This window comes from Carcharodon carcharias, chromosome 36 (genome assembly GCF_017639515.1).
Source record: "Carcharodon carcharias isolate sCarCar2 chromosome 36, sCarCar2.pri, whole genome shotgun sequence".
Classification (NCBI taxonomy): Eukaryota; Metazoa; Chordata; class Chondrichthyes; order Lamniformes; family Lamnidae; genus Carcharodon; species Carcharodon carcharias.
The window spans coordinates 1014765-1022120 of record NC_054502.1 but is presented as its reverse complement, the minus strand read 5'-3'; the positions used below and the strand labels follow the sequence as shown (position 1 = coordinate 1022120).

The 7356-nt window shown below is 47.0% G+C and overlaps 1 long non-coding RNA gene across 1 annotated transcript in view; it reads right to left on the bottom strand.

The window, feature by feature from the left end:
• LOC121272914 overlaps positions 1 to 6888 on the bottom strand; it is a 45802-nt gene extending 38914 nt beyond the window's left edge. The window contains exons 1-2 of the long non-coding RNA XR_005941921.1: positions 6804 to 6888; positions 4000 to 4115 (exon numbers count right to left, since the gene is read on the bottom strand). This is a non-coding gene — a long non-coding RNA (uncharacterized LOC121272914). The remainder of the gene's footprint in view (positions 1 to 3999; positions 4116 to 6803) is intronic.
• Positions 6889 to 7356: the final 468 nt, after the last annotated feature.

Here is a 7356-nt window from a genome sequence, read left to right as displayed (position 1 = left end):
TTTTGTTCGCAATGTCTGGACCGCCTATTATACATCAAAAATCTTTTGTCTGGATACACTTTCTCTCAACTTTTCATTATAAATTTATATGTCCAAAATTTGAATGAAAACTGTCTTTGTAAAACAATCATGCTGTAGTTACATCCTCCCACCAGTGTGGGTGTGGAGAAGGATTGGTGCAGCACCACTACTGGCAGGAAGGTGTAACTATAGTGTGACAAGTTTACATGGGCGGGTCTCATTATAAGTAGGAACATAGAAATTATTTAAAAGTAAGTATTGGACTAAATTGGGGCCAACTGTTCTCTGCCCTCTAATGCTGCTTCACCTGACTTTGACACTTGGTCTTTCCCTCCCTCCACTAGTGCCGCATCATTTATTCTACAGACGATTTAGGTTTCTTTTTCTTGCTGAAGTTCAGGCTCCATGAGCACTAGCAGCTCTCTTCAACACCTCATGCAAGTGATTTTTCTTTTCTTTTCAAGGGGTTAGCCATGGCTCAATTGGTAGCACTCTTGCCTCTGAGTCCCAGATTGTGGGGTCAAGTCCCACTTCACAGATGTTAGCACATAATCTGGATCAACATTTCAATGCAGTACTGAGTGGTCATGCACTGAAGAAAGCTCCATCTTTTGGCTGAGACATTAAACTGAGGCCTTGTCTGCTCTGTTGGGTGGATATAAAAGATTCCACAGCACTATTTTGAAGAGTAGGGCAGTTCTCCATGGTGTCTTGGGACAATATTTATCCTTGAGCCAACTCCACTAAACATATTCTCACTGATGTTTATGAGAGCTTGCTCTGTGGAAATTGTTTGCCACATTTCCACCATTGCAACTAAGTGATTATACTTCATTCGTACTTCATTAGTTGTAAAGTACTTTGGGGATGTCTTGAGGTTGTGAAAGGCACTATATAAATACAACTTTTCTTTTTGTTCTGAGTACCCAGATAATGAGGATTACCTGGCTATTTTGTCATCAGGCATCACAGTGAAGCCCTATGTTGATCTCAGCTTGTATCCAGTGACTTGCTTCCCAACAGGGATCTCTGAACAGTGGTCAGGAGTAGGACAGTAGCTGATTTAATTTTTTCTGCTCAAACTCAGTGTCAATGCAGGGGCACAGGATCAGTCTTGACAGTGACATTGTCATGTTTGAATATCCTGCTACAATCCACTGTCTGGGCTCACACACAAAGAACAGCTGCTTAACTGAGTGGAAGGCACCAACTCCCATGGAACCCGACCCGAGCAAGTGTGGAGTGAAAAATCTGGGATTAAATAAAATTGCATTTGAGCTGCGTTGAGTTGTGGTTTCTGAAAGAAACAAAGACTTGCATTTAACATAGCACCTCAGGACATACCAAAGTGCTTTACAGGCAATGAAGTACTTTTGAAGTTTAAATGCTATTGTAATGTAGGAAATGCAGCCAATGAATTTCACAGAAAAAAGCTCCCACAAACAGTAATGTGAAAATGATCAAATATTTTTGTTTTAAATTATGTTGGTTAAGGGATACACATTGGCTACAGGACACCTGGGAGAACTCCCCGGTTCTTCTTCAAAGTAATGCCATGGGATCTTTTACATCCATGCAAGGGGGTAGATGGGGATTTGGTGTAATGTCTCATCTTGAAAAATGGGATAGTCAGGCTGAATTACATGCTCAAGCGTCTAGAGTGGAGTTTGAACCTACGATCTTCTGACTCAGAAACAAGAGTGCTACCCAGTAAGTCCCAGCTGCAGAAAATGTGAATTTCTTCTTCTGTGATCAGTTTGTGAGGAATTGATTTGGGGCTAGCCTGGGACACACAGGGTTAAGTCTCTGCCTATCAGTGAGGAGGAGGATAAACCCCAGAGTGCCTGACTATTTGACTGATTGCTGCACTCTCATCTCCTTATTTGGTATGAAACTGACCAGGGCATCTGATTGGAGCAGAGTGTGCAAAGCAAGGAGGGAGAAACATCAAACACACAGGCATGGGGGTGGGGCAATGAATGAATGAATGAAACTGTGAGCACTGCAGGGAATGGGCAAGCTGCAAAAGAGCTGAGCGACAATAAAGAATAGAAACAAGCAAAAATAAATTAAAATATGAAAGAGTTCCACTTCTCTTGGAGGGAAGGGGAGTTTTAAGGCATCCCCTGTTCCTGGGATCTGGTTTGCAGTAAGGCTGGGTCTCAGTTCCAGCCTCCCAGAAATGTCTTGCACAGGGAGCACTGCAATACAGGAGGGCCCATGGTCAGGGAGTGCTGGGCTGCCGGTGCTGAGGGAGCGCCGCACTGCCCGAGGGCCGATTCTGGGGGAGCGCCGCGCTGCCCGAGGGCCGATTCTGGGGGAGCTCTGCGCTGCCCGAGGGCCGATTCTGGGGGAGCGCCGCGCTGCCCGAGGGCCGATTCTGGGGGAGCGCTGCGCTGCCCGGGGTTTCACTGTCAGAGGGCTGGTGCCGAAGGGGAGCCACTGTGTTGGAGGGTCAGTACTGAGGGAGTGCTGCACTGTTGGATAATCAGTAGAGGGAGAGCTGCACTGTTGGATAATCAGTACTGAGGGTGCCCTGCACTGTTGGATAATCAGTACTGGGGGAGCGCTGCACTGTTGGATAATGAGTACTGAGGGAGCGCTGCGCTGTTGGATAATCAGTACTGAGGGAGCGCTGCACCGTTGGATAATCAGTACTGAGGGAGCGCTGCACTGTTGGATAATCAGTACTGAGGCAGCGCTGCACTGTTGGATAATCAGTACTGAGGGAGCGCTGCACCGTTGGATAATCAGTACTGAGGGAGCGCTGCACCGTTGGATAATCAGTACTGAGGGAGCGCTGCACCGTTGGATAATCAGTACTGAGGGAGCGCTGCACTGTTGGATAATCAGTACTGAGGGAGCACTGCACTGTTGGATAATCAGTACTGAGGGAGTGCTGCACTGTTGGATAATCAGTATTGAGGGAGCCCTGCACTGTTGGATAATCAGTACTGAGGGAGCGCTGCACTGTTGGATAATCAGTAGAGGGAGAGCTGCACTGTTGGATAATCAGTACTGAGGGAGTGCTGCACTGTTGGATAATCAGTACTGAGAGAGCCCTGCACTGTTGGATAATCAGTACAGAGGGAGCGCTGCACCGTTGGATAATCAGTATTGAGGGAGCCCTGCACTGTTGGATAATCAGTACTGAGGGAGTGCTGCACTGTTGGATAATCAGTATTGCGGGAGCCCTGCACTGTTGGATAATCAGTACTGAGGGAGCGCTGCACTGTTGGATAATCAGTAGAGGGAGAGCTGCACTGTTGGATAATCAGTACTGAGGGAGTGCTGCACTGTTGGATAATCAGTATTGAGGGAGCCCTGCACTGTTGGATAATCAGTAGAGGGAGCGCTGCACTGTTGGATAATCAGTAGAGGGAGAGCTGCACTGTTGGATAATCAGTACTGAGGGAGTGCTGCACTGTTGGATAATCAGTACTGAGAGAGCCCTGCACTGTTGGATAATCAGGACAGAGGGAGCGCTGCACCGTTGGATAATCAGTATTGAGGGAGCCCTGCACTGTTGGATAGTCAGTACTGAGGGAGTGCTGCACTGTTGGATAATCAGTACTGAGGGAGTGCTGCACTGTTGGATAATCAGTACTGAGGGAGCCCTGCACTGTTGGATAATCAGTACTGAGGGAGCGCTGCACTGTTGGATAATCAGTACTGAGGGAGCGCTGCACTGTTGGATGATCAGTACTGGGGAAGTGCTGCACTGTTGGATAATCAGTACTGAGGGAGTGCTGCGCTGTCAGAGGGTTAGGATTTCGGATGTGATGTTAAGTAGTGTCCCTTTTGCGCTCTTAGGTGGCTATAAAAGATCCCACATTAGTACTTGAAGACGACCAAGGGGGTTTTCCCATGTCTTGTGCCAACATGCTCCAAGTACCTTCCTTAGAATTTTATTCAAAATCTGTAAATGCAAACTCTGCCAACTAACGTCAATCCCCTGATTTAGCTTGTCGCTTCTACCTGTTCCAGCCTGGGCGTAGTCCTCATGTGTGGGTTTGAATTCTCAAAAGGTTGTTGCTTGCTGGGCCAAAAGTGGCAATGCAAACATTAATCAGGGTGGCAACAAACATCGCATCCTGAAATTACAAAACAGCAAAAATATTTTTAAAAGACTTCCATTTCACAACCTAAGACATCCAAAAGTGCTTAACAGCAATTAAATACTTTGGAAACTTAGTCACTGGTGTAATTTAGGAAACCTCTGGGCCAGGGAACGCACACCCATCAATCCCCGCGAGCTGCTCTGGGCCGGAGAAACTGCTCTCTCCTCAATCCCCGCGAGCCGCTCTGGGCCGGGGAAACTGCTCTCTCCTCAATCCCAGTGAGCTACTCTGGGCCAGGGGAACAGGTCCCTTCTCAATCCCAGTGAGCTACTCTGGGCCAGGGGAACAGGTCCCTTCTCAATCCCAGTGAGCTGCTCTGGGCCAGGGGAACAGGTCCCTCCTCAATCCCAGTGAGCTGCACTGGGTAAGGAGACCAAAACTGCACACAATACTCCAGGTGTGGTCTCACCAAGGCCCTGTACAGCTGCAGTAAGACATCCTTGCTCCTGTACTCAAGTCCTCTCGCAATGAAGGCCAACATACCATTTGCCTTCTTAACTGCTTGCTGTACCTGCATGCTTGCTTTCAGTGATTGGTGTACAAGGACACCCAGGTCCCTTTGTACATCAACATTTCCCAATCTATCACCATTTAAATAATACACTGCCATTCTGTTTTTCCTACCAAAGTAGATAACTTCACTTATCCACGTTATACTGCATCTGTCATTTATTTGCCCACTTACCCAACCTGTATAAAAAATCCCCTGGAAGTTTCTTAACACTCTCCTTCCTCATTGCTCACATGCTCATCAAGTTCATGTCGTCAGCAAACTTGGAAATATTACAGAGATAAAAACAAAAAAACTGTGGATGCTGGAAATCCAAAACAAAAACAGAATTACCTGGAAAAACTCAGCAGGTCTGGCAGCATCAGCGGAGAAGAAAAGAGTTGACGTTTCGAGTCCTCATGACCCTTCGACAGAACTTGAGTTCGAGTCCAAGAAAGAGTTGAAATATAAGCTGGTTTAAGGTGTGTGTGTGGGGGGCGGAGAGACAGAGAGAGAGAGAGAGAGGTGGGGGGGGTATGTGGTTGTAGGGACAAACAAGCAGTGATAGAAGCAGATCATCAAAAGATGTCAACGACAATAGTACAATAGAACACATAGGTGTTAAAGTTAAAGTTGGTGATATTATTTAATTAGCACATTCGTTTAGATAATATCACCAACTTTAACACCTATGTGTTCTATTGTACTATTGTCGTTGACATCTTTTGATGATCTGCTTCTATCACTGCTTGTTTGTCCCTACAACCACACCCCCCCCACCTCTCTCTCTCTCTATCTCTCCGCCCCCCCACACACACACCTTAAACCAGCTTATATTTCAACTCTTTCTTGGACTCGAACTCAAGTTCTGTCGAAGGGTCATGAGGACTCGAAACGTCAACTCTTTTCTTCTCCGCTGATGCTGCCAGACCTGCTGAGTTTTTCCAGGTAATTCTGTTTTTGTTTTGGAAATATTACATTTGGTTCCGTCATCCAAATCATTGATATATATTGTGAATAGCTGAGGCCCGAGCACTGATTCCTGCTGTACCACCCGCCACTCCAAAAAAGACTCATTTATTCCTACTGTTTCCTGTCTGCTAACCAATTCCCAATCCATGCCAATATGTTATCCCCAATCCCATGTGCTTTAATTTTGCAGGCTAACCTCACATGTGGCACTTTATCAAAAGCTTTCTGAAAACCCAAATACGTCATATCCACTGGTTCTCCCTTATCTATCCTGCTAATTACGTCAAGAAACTCCAGTAGGTTTGTCAAACATGATTTCGCTTTCATAAATCCATGCTGACTTTGTCTAATCCCACTGATATTTTCTAAATGTCCTGTTATCACACCTTTTAGAATAGACTCTTACATCTTCCCTACTACTGATGTTAGGCAAACTGGTCTGTAATTCTGTTTTCTCCCTCCCTCCTTTTTAAAAAAAAATAGCGGGGTTACATTTGCCACCCCACCCCCCGCAATCTGCAGGGACTGTTCCAGAGTCTATAGAACTTTGGAAGATGACAACCAACACATCCACTATTTTCATGGCCACCTCCTTTAGTACCCTGGGATGTAGATTATCGGGCCCTGGGGATTTATCGGCTTTCAGTCCCATTAATTTCTCCAGCACTATTGTTTTGTAATAGTAATTTCCTTCTATACTCTGCACTAGACCCTTGGGTCCCTAGTATTTCTTGATATCAGTAAAACGATCCCTTTTAGGACCAGTTTAGAGTCTACACCCACATAGAGGAGCTCAAGGCATAGCTTGTCAAACTTTTTTGGAGTAAGCTTGTTCAAAATGCCTGACTTTCCTGAAGATTCCATCTTGTCATTCTTTCTCATTCAAGGAGTTGGCTCCATGAAGACAGAGCTAAAGTAGTTGTTTAATTGCTCTGTCATTTCCTTGTTCTCTATTATAAATTCACCACTTCAGACTGTAAGGGACGTACATTTGTCTTCACTAATCCTTTTCTTTTTACATATTTATAGAAGCTTTTACAGTCCGCTTTCATGTTCCTTGCAAGTTGATTCCATTTTTCCCCTCTTAATCAATCTTTTGGTTCTCCTTTGCTGAATTCTAAACTGGTCCCAATTCTCAGGCTTGCTACTTTTTCTAGAAACTTAATATGACTCCACTTTGGATCTAATACTATCCTTACCTTCTTCCGTTAGCCACAGTTAGGCCACTTTTCCTGTTGTATTTTTGCACCAGAAAGGAATGAGCCGGGGGGGGGTAGGCCCCAGTGAGCTGCCCTGGGCCTGGGGAGCTGCCCCCTCCTCAATCCCAGTGAGCTGCCCTGGGCCTGGGGAGCTGCCCCCTCCTCAATCCCAGTGAGATGCCCTGGGCCTGGGGAGCTGCCCCCTCCTCAATCCCAGTGAGATGCCCTGGGCCAGTGGAGCTGCCCCCTCCTCAATCCCAGTGAGATGCCCTGGGCCAGTGGAGCTGCCCCCTCCTCAATCCCAGTGAGATGCCCTGGGCCAGTGGAGCTGCCCCCTCCTCAATCCCAGTGAGCTGCCCTGGGCCTGGGGAGCTGCCCCCTCCTCAATCCCAGTGAGATGCCCTGGGCCAGTGGAGCTGCCCCCTCCTCAATCCCAGTGAGATGCCCTGGGCCAGTGGAGCTGCCCCCTCCTCAATCCCAGTGAGATGCCCTGGGCCAGTGGAGCTGCCCCCTCCTCAATCCCAGTGAGCTGCCCTGGGCCTGGGGAGCTGCC